At 39.2% G+C, this 16,431-nt stretch overlaps 1 protein-coding gene across 4 annotated transcripts in view; it reads right to left on the bottom strand.

The window, feature by feature from the left end:
• Positions 1 to 16,431, bottom strand: part of sgcd (sarcoglycan, delta (dystrophin-associated glycoprotein)) — a 275,605-nt gene that overhangs the window by 77,871 nt on the left and 181,303 nt on the right. The window lies entirely within an intron of this gene.

Raw genomic sequence — 16,431 nt, 5'->3', positions numbered from 1 at the left:
GTACTTTTGGTAACACTTTATTTGAAGGGGTGTGCATAAGACTGACATGACACTGTCATAAACATGACATAACACCTGTCATGGACATAAAGAGGTCTTTATGAATGTTCTAGTACTACTAATAATCTTTAAAAAAATAATATTTTACTATAATGATCTTAATATTTTTATTACTACTTAGAATAACAATACAATTCTAATTCTACTACTACTAATAATACAATAAAAAAATATATAATGATGTCAAAAAACTACTACTACTCATACTTTTTTTTATTACTGCCATGCAAACAGGAATGTCTGGGACTTTTTGCATCAGATTGTTGACAGTCAGATTTTGGTCGTTAACGAGTCTCTGCCTCATCCAGCCTGATGAGACGTCATCAGGCTGGTGACGTCTCCTGTGTCTCAGCTCCTCCGTATCTAACTGTCAGACGTCAGGTGGCGTCAGACCCATCTCTCATCCGCATTCCAACCAAATTACATCTCATTCTGTCACAGTTCATCCTGGGTGGTAAACTTATGATTCCAAACATATGAGGAAAATGTGGAATTGTTTTCAAATGCTCACTGAGCTTCACAACAAAAAATAGCAGCTAGAATTCCTTCAAACATTGTGTTTTTGATTATGTTCACGTCTACAAACAGAAGCCTTTAAAGGATAATTTTAGTGTAGCTGAACGGATAAAAGACCAAAAGCTTCTGCATGCTGCTTTTGGAAAATTACATTTTTCAATCCCTCAGCAGGTGCTGAAATAATTTCACACATCTGCATAAACACCAGAGGAGGGGAAAGAAGACAGTAAGTTTATCCACTGAATTAGAGCACTGAACATTTCAGCGTTATCTGCAGGAAGTTCAAGTTCAAGATAAACACTACTGACCCAGCAGTAATGATGATCGAATACACAAAGAGCAACCTTTAGATTTTGATATATTATGATCCACTGTATTGTTACAAAAATATCAAAATGTGTAATAAAAAGAATCCGTCTTCCTGTTTTCATTCAGTCCTTTGACTCGTCAGGATCTGACCAGCAGAATGAGATCCCAAACTTACTGAGGATGATCCAAAAACATAATCCTCCCCACACACACTGCGTAAGATATATTAAAATTCATGAGCTTTGGTCGCAGCAGAGCAAGTGAAATACTGAATTATTCCCAGTTGGGAATCATGAGATGTCTCATTGCTTTTCCTGCTACTTAATTTCCCCAAAGTTTGATAATGAAACCCAAAGAAAAGCACATACAGATCAGCTCTGTCACTCGCACTAAGATGAGCTGGAGCAGCACTTCCTGGCAGGAGAGAGGCTGAAGCTTAACTTCCTGTTTAAAAAGGAAATAAAGAATCTGCTCATTTTCAGGATTTCAGGAGGCCTTAATAAGAGATGGTGCAGCTAATTTTGGGAAAAGTGTCATAACAAATCACAATAGATGTTCAGGTTGTTGGTGATAGTATGGAACCAAAACAAACAAACAAACAAAAAAAATCACATTTTGTCATGTTTAAGTGGGTGGTGGTGGAAGGACCCAAGTGTAGGCAAGAAACACTTTCAGAAAATGTCCATTCTTTACTAAAAAAAAATAAAAGAAACTAGTATAGAACTTGGAAAACATTAAAAAAAATGAAGTAATGAAAAAAGTAAAGAGGAATAACAGAGAATCTAGCAGTGAGTGAAAGAGAAAGACAAGCTTAGTTACTGAGAAATCACAGAAATGACAAAACCAGAAGAGCTAATTGCAGGTGAGTGGATGTAGCTTGGGAAGGGAGAAGTCAGAGGCAACGAAGTGTTCATCCACTGCTATAAGCAGTCGTTCATAATGACCGTTTCTTTCCTTTACATCCTGAAGCTCAACTGTACAGGTAGGTGTGCAATAACACATTTGACCCTGTAGAGGGCGATACACTATGTTATAAAACATTTTATGCCTTTTACAGATGGTGTGTATCTACAAGACTGAATCTAATGCTTTAGCATTAGCTCCTGCAAAATATTATGTTGGGATAGCACCTTAATGTTGGTAGAACTAATATCTTATGATTAGCTCTTTAGCATTAGCTTACTCTAAGCACCACTTTGGTGTAGCTCTTTAGCATAGCCAGAACAAGTGTTTTTGATCAGCGCTTTATGGTTAGCACAACTAACTTTTCAGTTGGAGGTGACCACCTCTGCCAGCTTCCAACATCGACTCAGTGAGGGGGAAAAAATTGAGGTCATCCAGGTAAAGTTATAAACTTGAACTTTGTGTCAGCTGACTAGCATCTCAAAAGCATTACAATAATAAAGGGTTTCTTATAAAACCAAGATAAATAATAAATAATTTTGCTAACTACATCATACAGGGGTGCTGTGGTGGTGCAGGGGTAACACACAACCCACATATAGAGAGAGGGCTTAGTCCTCGATGCAACAGCAACAGTTGGAGTCCAGGCCTGATGACCGTCGCCACATGTCGTCCCCTTCTCTCACTACTTTCCTGTCTAACCACTCTCAAATAAAGAGAGATGGTGAGGTTGATGTGACAAAGTATGATTTAACAGTTGTGTTAATTGGTGAAAACCCAGCAGAATAATTAATTATGTGCATGTTCAATAATTCAATTTCTCTGCCGTCATCAATAATGAGTGGAAATCTGCGTATTTAAGAGCCAAGTGCAAATATGGTGAACGTTTGTACTGAACTTTTGGCAAAGTCAGTACATTATTTAAGGACTTTGAAATGTATGTATATTTTTGTATTATTACACTTCTACTGACCCACTACTGATGCAAGCTGCGGATTGTTCACTGTAGATTTCACAAAGTGAGTTATTCAATTAAAAAAAAGCAGTGTTGGTCAGGATAGAACATGAAGATGACAAGAAGAGCTCAAAGATCTGCTCAGATGCTGAACTCGCTGTATTCCTGCTTCCCTCCTGCTTCCCTCCTGATCTTGCACCTTTTTTATTTTGATCACTGCAGGCGGCCCATTGAGCTGAGCAGCCATGAATAATTGAAGGTAACTGTGACCAGAAAAGATACTCTGAGGTGTTCCTTTAACTCGCTGCTGTCCAGCTCCTACCACACACCATTAGCTCCTAAGAAAACCCTCGTATATTCATGACCTAAATGAAACTCTGTGTTCTTCCCCTTCATAAATGAACATTTCTGAGTCTGCTTTGGGCTTTTTTCCCCTCTGTGAAGCATGAACATGTGCAGGCCATGAATAGGTTCTACATATTTCCCATGCTGGGACAATAAAGACCATCCATCTGTTTCTGCAGCTCTGAATCTGTTCCCCCCTCCATCTCTGGCCATGCTGGGACTTTCTCAGCCGCATCCATACGGTCACGATTTTACAACGTGGACAGATTGCTGTTCGGCATTACTCATGCTTCAAAGTGTGTGGCCGTAGGTTAACGGCATTTCAGGTCCAGAATGGTTCAGTTTTACTTTTTTGTAAGTTTTGATAAATTAAAACGATGGAACTGTATATAGAAACATCGTGGTGAGGCTCGTATTAAACCCCAAGATGATATTTTATTACATTGCAAAAACACGAATCTCACCAAGCATTTTTGGTATATTCAAAAACAGACCAAAAACCAAGTGTACATTTATGTCGTACATTTGAAATAAATGTAGTTGCAAAACTAACAAGTAACCTTTTGGAAAGATGCAGGAGCTTGTTTTAATAAATAATTTCTTAAAATTCATGAACAAGTACTAATTCCAGGTCTACAGAGTGGTGCAGTTGGTAGAGCTGTTGCTTTGCAGCAAGAAGGTTCTGGGTTCGATTCCCGGCCTGGGGTCTTTCTGCATGGAGTTTGCATGCTCTCCCTGTGCATGCGTGGGTTCTCTCCAGATATGCCGGCTTCCTCCCATAGTAGAAAAACATGACTGGTCTTTCTAAATTCTCCTTAGGTGTGAGTGTGTGTGTGCATGGTTGTTTGTCCTGTCTGTCTCTGTGTTGCCCTGCGACAGACTAGTGACCTGTCCAGGGTGACCCCACCTCTCATCCGAAACGTTAGCTGGAGAGGCACCAGCAACCCTCCAGATCTCACTAGGTACAAGGGTGTAAGTGGATGGATGGATGTGCTAATTCCACTGGCAGATTATTTCACTTAAAGCGAGACATTTTCCCATGTTATCAGTAAAATAATTTTGCCAGTGGAACAAGTACGTTTTGACCAATATTAAGGAATGACTGACTTAAAACAAAGTCCAATATCTTGCTGAAAAGTTTTGTCTAACTAAGTTAGTTTTGTCTTATTTCAAGTGTACGAAGACATTTACACTGGAAACTAGACCAAAAATATTTGGTAGGGTTTTGTGTTTACATAGGAACACAGTAAAAACACAAGATCTTAAGTATCTTGCTGAATAAAACTTAAAATCTCTCCATAAGCATCTCCATCCATTATTGCTACTGTAAACAATAATGCTGCTGTGTGATGTCTTTGTTCTTTTTCTGTGCATGGCGGTCATTTTGGTTTTATAAATTATTAACACAGAAGTTTGATTTCAGTCGCATTTAATTAGTAGTATGAACATCTCCAAGAATTTCACCACAAAATCAGAATTGAGCATAAACATCTAATGTGTGTTCACAACCAAAGTAAAGACATAATTTTACAGTATTTTTCGGTGTGGTCTTTGTTTGAACTCAGTTTCTGTTTAGAGCAAGTGAAAAACATCTTGTAAAATGCCATCTGGGCCTCTGGTTCCTTCTGTTGTTCTGCAGATTTATTTGTGGTGTGCTGCACCACAAACAGAAGCAAAAATCACGAGCAGAAATACAAAGACTGACGCTAACCCTGTGTCTTCGCTCATATCTGTCCTCTTATGGGTATCCATTCCACCTCTCTCTCCCCCGCTCTGTAAAGCTGACACCTTCAGAGGGCCAGGACGCGCTGCTGTCAATAACACTGAGCTGCCGGCCTCTTATCGAGTGTCTGCTCGATACGCATCAAGCCGCCACCCGAGGCTAAAGCAAATATAGACGTCTCTTAGGAAAATATTACAAGGAGTCGGACTTTTTGCACATCGCACACTAATCACAGCTCCGCATGTTTAAAAGGTGAAAGCTGTGTTTGAATACTCCTACGCAAGAAGAGGTCTTCTGGGATCAAGTGTTTGAACTGTTACACCCAGGAGTGAGGAAAGAAACTCCTGAACGTTCTCACACTCTGCTGCTGAAGGCCGTTATTATAGCTTTAATGATACGATGAAGCTGCTGCTGCTTAAAATAACTCACAGAGACAAACAACTCAGATAAACAGTGTTTTAGTAACTCCAAGATAAACTCTGGATCCAGGAGTTTTCTGAACCAGTGTGGAGCATTACATTTAGGGCTGAAACAATTAATCATCATGTATTGATGATTGAAATAATCATTAACTGAAAGGAATTAATTGTTAACTTTTAGTATAATAACTCTAAAAAGGGCCTTTTTTGAAACATGTCCACAACAGTAGGTAAGTCAAAACTGCACAAATATTTCTACATTTTGCATTTAAGATGACAAAAAGTCTTTGTCTATAAATATGTTCCACCCTGAACTCCTCAAGTTGTACAGTTGTCACTTTATCTGGTTTAAATTCTCTAAAATCTCCTGTTAAGCAACTTTTGCTATCAAGTTATTAGTTGGTTAATCCAAAAAACTATTGATAAGACAAGCCGAAAATGGCTGAGCTTTTCACAGGTTGATGTTAGAAATATTTTTTAGCTGCAAATGCATCCTTTGCAAATTACTACAAATGTTCAAGTGCTTACTAAAAAAAATGCTACGTTATTGCCTTCTAGGCAAAAAGAAATTTATTAACATAGGAATTGAGCGATTTGTTTATTTGCATTTTAAACATTTTTCTAATATTGTATAAAATAAGCTGTGACTAAGTTCCAATTAATCGACTGTCAGAATAATCAATAGAAAAATCCATTAATTAATTTGTATAATTTCAAACTGCAGTTGGGAGCCAGACAAAATGTGTCCAAGGACCACAAATGGTCCCCGGGCCGCACTTTGGACACCCCTCAACTGCCATTTTTAAGCTTGTAATCTGTGGCGCTCGAATTTATGAAAATCTCACAATAACAAAGCAAATGAATTGTGAATACTGTAGGACTACCGACTCTTGTGTATTCCCTCCTATACCAGCATAATCAGCTTTTGTGTTTCAGATGCAAATAAACAAAGGCTCTGGCCACCTGTACACCATTTGCCAAGAAGCACTCAGATAGTAAAAAGACGCTGCGTTCAGCGAGCAACAATGGATCTCATCGAGCGCTCTTTCAATCAGCCAGTTGGGGCCAACATGGCTCTGCTCCAAACTAATACATTTTACATTCTGTCTTTTTGATACCAACAAAGTTTTCTGTACTGTTGGAGCAAAGAACCACCTGGAGCAGCAACTTGCAGAGGTTTGCTCTCTTTCTGTCGCTACGCGGCTGATAGCTGCAGCGTCATGTAGCAACACCCTGCGATGGCTATCAGCCGAATTGGCTTTGAGATTGCTCTTCACCCTCCTCCTCCTCCCTGCTCTGATTGAGGCCCTTAATGCGGCGTCGCATCATCCATCAACGGGATGAGAAAGCCGACGGAGGTGGGAGTTTGGCAGAGAAAGAACCAAAGAATGAAAGATGAAAGGGATGAGAGCGGGCCGGGGGGGAAGGTGGTCCTGATGGGGTCAGGATGAGATAAGACTGAGTAAAACAGATAAACACAGAGAGAAATAGGAGTAAAGAGTAGAGAGAGTAATGACTGCATATGTTCATGAGTGGGCAAAGCTGGGAAGTCAAATTGTTGTGGACCTTTAAGCATCTGCTATTCTTCCTGGTGTCATTTTGAAAAGTCAGTCCGCATGAAAACACTTTTGCCATTCATAAACCATTCAAAATGTCGAAGTATACATGTGTGCAGCTTTTTATTGTCCCCAAACAGCAATAGCTTCTGGATGGAAACCCCTTTAATACTCCACAGACAATGCTACAAAATATGTAAAGAAACATCAACTTTTTGAATGGTTCTTTTCTCACTTTTAGAAGAAAAGAAAGTGAGAATAAAAATGGATTAAAATCAAACATCAGACCTGGTATGAAAACATCTGACATTTTATTTTTAAGTTGTGTCACCCAGCTCCAGTGTGAACCATTTTTCTCCAACTTTGGTCAATATCAACACAAGGTTAGCAGACGGTTGCTGCTGATTTATTGCCTCCACATCCATGTTGTAATTCTCAGGTTCCACCACATCTGAAAGGTACAGTCTCATACATTAACACCACTCTAACTCTTCAAACTCTATAAACATTTCTGGTCAAATCAATCACATATCAACAACCCCGTAGGGTCAAATGTTGATCTGATGGTTTATTAGACTTTTACTCTCCAGAATGGGAATCAAAGATTTCAGCCATCAAACTCCTTTTGGACCTTCTGTCTGCTTGAAACTTTATTTAATTAAAAATAAATAAATAAATCTCAGACACAGGGCAGCTTAGAATAATAGCAATCCGCATTTATCCCACATCTTCCAACTGATGATTTCCATACAAGTAATTCAAACAGAAAAACATGGTGTGGTTCCAGGTTAGATGTCAGAGCAGCATGTTTGCTTTCATAAAAAGATAGAGAACAGCAGCGGGGCTTCTCAGAGGCGCCACCTCTGCTGCCTCCGCCTGCAACCGCCAGTTGTCAGTGTCACAGAGGCTGATAGATTTCCTATTAACTCCATCTTCATCTGGGATGGATGCCACGGCCCTTGGAGGCCAACACCAGTGCACCATCAAGGATTCACACCGACGGTGATTGAAGGGTGAAAGTAAAAGCCTGCAGGCTCGGGGTGGTGGATGAGAGAGCAAGAGCAGCAAAGAGACCAAACATAAGCTGCTGCTCACTTGATGGAATAACAAACACGCAGGCGTGGAAGTTGATTTTGTTTACATTTAAGGACTGAAAAACATCTGAAAGATGAGACTGTAAACTTCCTTCAGAGTTAAGAAAAGTGTATATTTGAGGTACTTCCTTTAGGTTTCTCTTCATTTTGTCTTAATATTTAGGCAGAATTTGCTCCAAAATGACACTAAACTCAGAGAAACACTGATTAGTCACAGGAGGACCTCACCACTATGAACATGACTTGTAGACAAATGTAGCTGCAAAGATGACCTTCCTTGGACATGTTAGTGTAGGGCTATTGTTTAAACAAAACATGTCCATTACATTTTTTGCACAAAATCTTTCTTACATGATGAGATTTGAGTTCTGCCTGTTTTGAGCTTCTTTCAGAATGATCTGTTTTAGGGCCTCTTGTCACTTTAAATCCAAATAAGTAGCTGTTGGCCACGCCCCCAACTAGTACGTGGAAATGGCTTCAAATAAATGTGCATCTATACAACTTTTCATCTTTGAAAAGCATTTGTAGAGCCTCCTGCACAACCATTAAGAATGCTCAAGTGGTTTCTGGATGGTAAGTCAACACAACATAATACTTGACTTTTCCAGCAGCCATTATACAGTGGCTTCGCCAGCTGACCAAACTTGCTGGAGCTCCGCTTGGATTGCTAGGTGATGGGATGAGCTTGGTTGGGTTTATATGAAGTCTACAAAGCAAAAACTAATTCCTGCTCTTCTTTCGGTCCTGAAAAGCCCAAATGGTTTAAATGTTCACTAGAGATGTTGTCTACAAGGCAAGTACATCTGCTTTTCCCCTTTTTTTATTCTGAATGTTTGAACTCAGATGACAGTTTTTAACTGATCTTGTGGAAATAACAGAAATAAATTCAACAGTACAAAAGAGAAAACCTTTTATGTCTTCAAGGACTTAAAGGACAATTCAAGACAGCCAGTCTTAACATTGATAAAAATTCCCAACACACACTCTAGATATCATGATAGTAACTTTGACAGTAAGTTGCTGTAATTACCTCTTGATTATTAAGTAATTACAGTTGGCTAATTGGCAGTTTTAATGGTACTTTGTGCCAAAGTTTCATCAAAGACATAAGCAAAGTCCGGTCACCGTCAAGACCACGTCTCATACAGCCTGGTTAAACTTTTACAAAATACATTTCTTACTTACTCCAAACCTAAAACCACTGTGCACGTATACATAAAGAGCGAGGAGTAAAATTTGTACTCCTTAAAGCAAAGAGCAATATCAGAACTTGATCCCAAGAGCCCATCACTCCCATCCTTGGACAACTCCACTAGCTTCCTGATTAATATTTGATTTGCTTTAAAAATCTCCTCCTCTGTGTCAAACCTCTCTGACTTCAGCCTTCATTCGCACGTCTCCAAGTATTTTAGCATTCTGCTTTTTCAGAAAAAAGATTAAAGCCCTCAGTTCTACTTCCACTGGCACCAGGATTTTTCTCCATATAGCAACTCAGACCAGCTATCCAGTATTTCAACAAACCTTGAGAACTGAGATTTTATGAATTGCAACAACAATTGTAACAGCAATTCATGTAATTACAACGATGCATAATTTGAAAAATGTTTTACTCTGATTTACTGTGATATCCCTAAAAAACCTCATTGAAACTAATTGCTTGTGTGTAGTTCCCAATGACCACATACCATCATTGAACAAACAGCATCATGAAGACCAAGTAGACAGCAGATAGGTCAGGGACAAAGTTCTGGAGAAGTTTGGTGGTATTTTTACACATGGCAGTCTGAAAGACTCGGTTCGATTGGGGACACAAATAGCAATATTTGTTACATTTTCAGCTGGTGTGGTTACCTTCAACACTACACTGTGTCAAACGAATCAAACTCTTTGAAAAACCTGTTCAACCCTCTCGCCTGTGGTGGCGCTGCACCAAGAACCGCTGAATAAAAATAAGACAAAAACTTCTGAAGAAGACACTGAGCAAACCTTTCTTCTTCATGAAATGCAAATGAAAATGGTGAGGCTCAGATTTGAACAGTTGCAGACCTGAGGTTAAGGGCTCCTGCTATAGTTTCACAAATACGAGTTGCCACTGGAATAAAAGTAGAAATTTCTCTGATCTGACGAAGTTTCAAAAGCCTTTACGACACAGGCTGCATAAAAATGTAGATCTCTACACTCCTGTTTTTTTTAAACAGAAACAAAGTCATCACCTTAAAACTGAATCTTCTAAATCTCTCTAGTCCATCCTTTCAAGTTCCCCCCTTTATTTTTTTTGCTGCTAACTCCAGAGGTCCTAAGATGATGTCTTCTTTCTAAGTGGACCGGATGTCTTGCCTGACCCGACATGATTCCTTCAATTTGTGTTTTGACCTGTTCATGACTTACTGCCTGCCCTTTGGCAGCTAAAATAATTACTCACTCTGGGACAAATAAAGATGCTATGGCTGTTTTTCTAAGGAAAAAAAATTATACGGCAAAGAGGCCGGAGCACAAATCATTACAAGCAGACATGTCCATTCTTTGGAAAAACATGGTGTGCCTGTGGAAAAAAAATCTGTTTTTTGTTGTTGTTGCTTTTTTCGTAGTAAGATGTGGAGTTGTTTAGATTTATCAATTTAAATCAGTTTCTTGAAGAACATGGAGGAACAAAAGGAACATTTTTTCCATCTTTATGCTCTTAACAGCTTAATTAAAGTAAATATTTTGGTGAAATTCTGGGTAAATGTTGAGGAAATGAAGTTTTATTACAACTGGCAGAATGAAGACAGAATTAAGAAACCCCATTCACCCAGTTCTCACATTTGAAGTAATAGAAAAAAACTGATAAAACTCATTCAGTATTTTCCGTGCCATGAGTCTTTTACTTTTACTTAAATGTTTCATATCAAACAATTTCTAGTTGGAAAAACAACTTGACTAAATACAGAATACAATTTTGAATGTTGAGATGGTTTCATAAGGGAAAAGGCCCGAAGGTCCCATTTATTATAGAACATCAGTGGTCACTTCCACTAATCTGCTAAGCAGAGCTCATTTTCATTTGGCGCTTTTGCTAACTATGGAAATACCTAGTGCACTTAATTTCCCCTAAGTTAATTCTTCCAGATACATTTGAAAGCACTAATTTACTAAAAAATGGACAGCAGAGAACAGTTGGTTTTAGTCTTTCAAAGGTAAATATAATTTGAACTGAAATTAGTGATTTAGCACTAGCTACTTCAAAAAAAATGTTGCTATAGCGCTTAGCAACATTTACTAAGCGCTATAGCAACATTTAGCTTAGTTTACAGAAATAATGTTTATGATTAGTGTGTTATTAGGCCCGAGCAGCTAAGCGCTGCGAAGGCCTATCGTTTTTCAAATGTTTATTTATTTTTTTTTATTAGGCCCGAGAAGCTAAGCGCTGATTTTGAGATCAGCTAAGCCACGCCCCCTTAGTACAGGAAGTGTCATGTTTTACTGTGAACGGTCGCAATCTGACCCCTTTAACCTAATCAACATGAAACTGTGTCCACAGACAGAAGACATGTTGGTGTGTTATGGTTTCCAACCCCATGTGGTTTGGATGCAGCAGGTGGGCGTGGCGGCGTGGAGAATTGACCTGTAACGCCGTGTCCATACATTTGGCTCTGAATTCCACAATTTTGAGTCCAGCTGCACCAATCTCACTGGGATGGATCCTTATCCAACTCTGGACTGGAATCCAGTGCAATATTTGGTGGGCGTGGCCTAATGTCTCAACAGCGCCCCCTAGAACATTATAAGTAATCAGCCCCAAGCCATGATTTAACCTAGAATTATGAAACTTGGTACACATGTGTATCTTGTCAGGATGTACAAAAAAGTCTCTTGGAGCCATGGCCCAAACTCAACCGAAAGTCGGCCATTTTGTGATTGAAGTCACCATTTTGTCTTTTTTCCATTGATGTCGTATCTGGGTGAACTCGTCCTAGAGCTTTCCAGATGCAGGCTTCAAACTCAGTCAGCACAGTCTTGAGGCATTGAGGGTCAAAAGTTAGCAAATAAATTTTCCTATGTCAAAGCATGTGGGCGTGGCCAAGCCTCAAATCTGGCCATTCTCCATGAAACATGAAGGCTGGGGGAACTGCGCCAGAGCGTCAGCGGTGGCGAGAGAGTGGTGGTTCAGGAACCCCCACGGTGGCAAATAGGCCAGAGCGGCGCTGAGCTGCGAGGGCCTCCAACGCCGCTTGCGGCTTAAATTTTTAGCTAAATCCTGTAGTTACTGTTGCTCACCACTGTAGAAGATTATCCAAACCCTAAAGAAGCAAAGCAAGAATATTTAGTTCAGTGGTTCTTAACCTTTTTTGAGGTACCGAACCCACCAGTTTCATATGCGCCTTCACTGAACCCTTCTGCAGTGATAAATAAAATATGATTTCCCCCCCCCAAATTCAAGACATCACTTTAAGAAGATCACCAAGTCTTCTTAAAAGGTAGAGTCTCTGAGAACAGTTCTTCTAAATATAGTCAGTGTTTTCAGCAAAGTTGAGCTGACTGTCCAGGAACGACCCAAGGTAATTTTATAAAATTTGCCACAGTTTCAACAATTTGGCCATCCAGAGAAACTGGAACCACTTTAAGGTCTTGTTTAGATCATTTAATTAGCTCTACATTCTTAAGAGAATGAAAAATTTATAATAAATAATAAAGACTTTGAGGTATTCTGATTTAGTAATGTAGCCTAATTATATTAGCTGTGTTACCACCCCCATGGCACTAGAGGCAGTACCAACCCCGAAAAGATGAGACTAAAGAGCAGATTTAGAAGTACACCGAAAGCTACAGAATTTGGTAAAAACGGTGAGCTTTGCTGAAGTAATTAAAGACACAAGTTCAAATCCATGCTGAGTGGAACTCTGTCAATCAGGGCTCCTCCGCAACACTGATTGGCTAAGCAATGTAATGTGATCCTCTGCAGCAAGTGATGGCAAAGCGGGGCGTCATCACGACTTTACACAAGTGTGTCTTTACCTCCGCGGCAGAGGCTCCGCCGAACCCCTGGGGTTCGATCGAACCCAGGTTAAGAACCACTGATTTGGTTGGTATGTAGATAGCAGCTAATGGCTTCTAGTTAAACTACGTGACCCCAAGATGCCAGCATTTGTTTCAGATCTACAAAAGGAAGATTCAAAGATTCTTTGCTACCTTCTACCTGTTTTCTTTGGTGGTGACAAGTAGATCATACACAGTTAGATCACAGCTACCAAATGCATTGTACGATTTTAAGAGTTTAGAGTGTATGAAATCCAGTCAACTTAAAATAAAGGATGAATCACTACAATACTTGAGTTACAAAGATTTTTGTGATTTTTTTTCGGGGTTTAAGTGCTTTTTACCCATCTTTAGAATTACCAAATCATCCTATTATCACCTTACATAAAGAGTTTCTTGTCAAAATGGAAAAAAAAAAAAACTAGTTCATGCTTTTCTTTCAGTCCTGAAAAGCCCCAAACGGGAGACATATGCACCTTAAATAGAGCTGGACGGGAAAAGAAAACATGTGGAAGGCTGAAAACCAGACAGCTCCACATGAAGCTCTTTAAATAATAGGCACAGCAAAGATAAAGTGAGAAAGAGACACTGGCACAGCATGGTGGGCTTTGGGAGTAGATAAAAACTTTTTTATCTAGAATATCCGTTTCCCAGAGCCTGGACACGTCAGTGTTTTGTCATTGATTGAGACGGCTGAGTTGGTTCTGACAGTACCCACCCGCCCCATTCAGATTCAAACACAAAAACCAACCCCTGGTGTCGCTCGGCGGGACATAACAGCAGCCTGACTAGTCGATGTTAATATTGATCCTTACCGCCGGTTAGAAGACAGTCGGCGTTTATCTGCATCAAGCAAGATCACGACCCTGACAGGAATCCATCAGATGCAGATGTGAGTCCTCCATTTAGACTCTGTCATTCTCACTGTGTTCATGTCAGAGTCACTGCAGCTTTTAAAGCATGCCAAACATGAAGAAGGGGGAATTAGCTCTTGTTTTGAGGAAGACGCTGCAGAAAACAAGCCTGGTGGGAGCTCTGAGACTGAACAGATCTAATATGCCCCACATCAAAAGCTCAGAACTGGAAGAGGCTGCACACAGATGCAGCGTTTGTGGTGTTTCCACGCAGACAGATGTCCTGAGAAAACCTTTTCATTCCAGAAACTTTAAATTAAATCCACGGAAATACTGAATAATCCAGCTGGAGAGCTTTATTTTTGGTCTCACCTCGTGCTGACAGCAGTGAAACAATCTTACAGTTGAAAATACAATATATGAGCTAGTAGTAAACCTTTATGTATACTAGTGGGATCTTTTTTTTAAAAGATTGAAAACCATTTTCCAATTGACAATTATGAGATAGCACAAAAAACCATATTACACTGGACCCCGTTATTCATTTAGGGACCAAAACCACCAATGAGTAGCTAAAATTCACAAATACTTGAGACCTCCTCTAAAAACACTCATAACTGCCTATTTTAATAGTTAGAAATGCCAAAGATACATTTATGCGCATTAATACACAGTGGAAACTGTCTTAGCAATACAATGGAAGCTAACATCTGCTCTCTCCTTTATTTCCGTGTTGTGGTTACAGTGAATAAGTGGAGAATAAATGGTGCAGGATTGGCTGCTTTGCAAGCTCCAACCAATAGCAGGTCAAGTAGCTTTGCATCTTGGTATTTCAGCTTCCTCTGATGCATTTTCTTTTGGATATTTTAGATATGGTGAAGAAAAAAAAAAACAACTAATTGGTGAATTTTCCATGAAAAACATGGAATTATGTTCCACTGTCCTTCAAAAAAGGGAAAGTTGAGACCAAATCACCAGACTGAAGACTTTTGTCATCCAGCTTTTGGTAGAAAGAATACGAGAATACGAGAAATACAATCATGCAAAAAAAAAAAAAAATTATCCTGGGATTCATTTATTGTGACAGACTGACAACTATATTCTCAAGCAAATAAGTAATTTGGTGTCTCGCTTTGTAGGTAAAATGTCACATCACTATGACATAAAATAAAAGCTCTTTAAACCCACAAAGGCCTTGCCTCAGTTGCCTTTGACTGAAATAAGTTCACTGAAGCAAATAGTTTCTTTACAGAGAAAAGAGCCAGGTGACCTCTTGTCGAAATTAACTCAGCACGCCAATGTGCAGAACCTTGCTGAAGGGTACATCAGCTGAAGTAATTACGGTGCCGGAGCGCTGCTGTTTGAGTCTGTCGGACTCACACTAATAAGCATCACATCATTTGATCTTTAGTAGCAGCCAACTAACGACTCATTAGCAGAAGATTTGTGGTTTTCATAAGTGTGAGTTTTGCAAATAGTCTCGGTCTTCATCACTCAGCGGAGAACTGAGGACATCAGAGAGTGATGGGCCTTTCTTTGCTTCCTGACAGGTAAATTGCATCCCATGCGTTCCTAGTTCATTGATGCTTAATTCTTTTATCTCTAATTTATCCCCATCACAATTTGTGTTTTAAAGCGCAGGACCCAACATCATGTCTGATTCATCTGCCTGGATTGAGGCCCCTGAACATGTATTGTTTGGTGCTCTCTACACCTTCTGCGGCCAAACTTTTCACTATGTGGCTTGAAAACATCAAGTTGAGAAATGTATATATTTTTTTTCTATTTTAGTTTAAAAAAAATGTTATTTTATGTTTCCTTTCGTGGCAAAAATGTCCCCAAAAGTTTTTCTGAGTTTTTCTTTTCAGGACTTTTCATGTTGTGAATGTTATCTGATTCACATTAAGGGCACAGACATGTACATTAGAGTCAGTTTTTGCTTCATGCTGAGTTCAACCATAGACCCAGAATAAAGGACAAAGACTAAGTTGGAATGTAAGAAACTTTTAGCAGCTAAAATAAGATGTAAATATGTAAATAAAAGTATATCTCTGTAGAAATAAAGCTAATTTATTACGGGTAATTCTAGTTTTAAATGTTGGCTGTAAGCCTTTACTTTCACACTAAAACTTTAGTAAGGTTTGATATGGCATCTCACAGTCAGAAAAGCAGGATATTTGTACATTTTCACTTTGTCATCCAGGAATTAAATTTGTATCTTTTGAGCTTTAAACAGTAAAAACACAAAGTGAAATGGCTTCAGGAGCACAGTAAGTTTTAATAACATTCCTGTTCACTAACAGCGTTTTGTGTTTAATCTCCCCATGTTCTGTAATTATACATTAGGTTGCATGTCTTGGAGCAAGCTAATTTTCCCATTAGGGGCTATAAAAGCCTGAAGTTTAGTTTTATTAGTTGTTCCCTGAGTGCTGAATTTATGAATTTAGCAGACTCTGCCTCAAACATAATTAGTGTCCTCAGTTGTAACTTCATTTTACAGTTAGAAAATCCAGCACCGCTTAATTGTCCTGCTCTCTGGTTCTTTTGAGTCAACTTAAAATGGATTAAGTGACCTGGGAAAACACCCAGTCAAAAGTCCAAAGTTGGAGGTTTTTTTTTTGTCTTTTTTTGCCTTCAACTGCCGATCTTATTTTTATCCTTCAATCCTTTAGTTGAGCTAT

The sequence above is a fragment of the Poecilia reticulata genome, chromosome 14, assembly GCF_904066995.2.
Source record: "Poecilia reticulata chromosome 14, P_reticulata-male-v2, whole genome shotgun sequence".
NCBI lineage: Eukaryota > Metazoa > Chordata > Actinopteri > Cyprinodontiformes > Poeciliidae > Poecilia > Poecilia reticulata.
This window is presented reverse-complemented; position numbering and strand designations above follow the sequence as displayed.